The sequence below is a fragment of the Priapulus caudatus genome, unplaced genomic scaffold (genome assembly GCF_000485595.1).
Source record: "Priapulus caudatus unplaced genomic scaffold, Priapulus_caudatus-5.0.1 Scaffold356, whole genome shotgun sequence".
NCBI lineage: Eukaryota > Metazoa > Priapulida > Priapulimorpha > Priapulimorphida > Priapulidae > Priapulus > Priapulus caudatus.
This window is the reverse complement of record NW_014577417.1, coordinates 318,600-319,094: the sequence shown is the minus strand read 5'-3', so window position 1 is coordinate 319,094 and position 495 is coordinate 318,600. Positions and strand designations below refer to the sequence as shown.

The 495-nt window shown below is 52.1% G+C and overlaps 1 long non-coding RNA gene across 1 annotated transcript in view; it reads right to left on the bottom strand.

Annotated features, from left to right (window-relative positions):
- The window catches only part of LOC106809456, a 7,270-nt gene extending 6,986 nt beyond the window's left edge, over positions 1-284 (bottom strand). Inside the window, exon 1 of the long non-coding RNA XR_001393876.1 lies at positions 197-284. This is a non-coding gene — a long non-coding RNA (uncharacterized LOC106809456). The remainder of the gene's footprint in view (positions 1-196) is intronic.
- Positions 285-495: the final 211 nt, after the last annotated feature.

Genomic DNA, 495 nt, shown 5'->3' with positions numbered 1-495 from the left:
ATTTCGGCTATCAGTTTCACATGGAAACTGGTCGGATTACGCATGCCCGCTGGCGCTGAAAATATAGAGCATGAGGCGAAATTATGAATTCAAACCATGGACGGGTTATTTTTACCATATTTTGCTATTGTCGGCAGAGCGCCATCTTTTTCATGTATACGGCCGTCCGCGATATGCCTATACAATATATACGTACATATAGGCTATGCTGCTGGACTTTGTCTTTGATCGACGATTTTCTCATTTTGACGTCGGCTCTGCGACGGAACCTAGTGTCGGCGACCTGCTCTCTGTGAACATTGCGGAAATTCAAAGAAATATTGCTTGCGTCGGCAACTCTAGGGTATCCAGAAAACTCGGGTTGTGCATTTCGGCTATCAGTTTCACAAGGACCCTCGCCACGACCCCCACCACGACCCCCCACCACGACCCCCGCCACGACCCCCGCCACGACACCCGCCACGAACCCCACCACGACCCCCGCCACGACCCCCG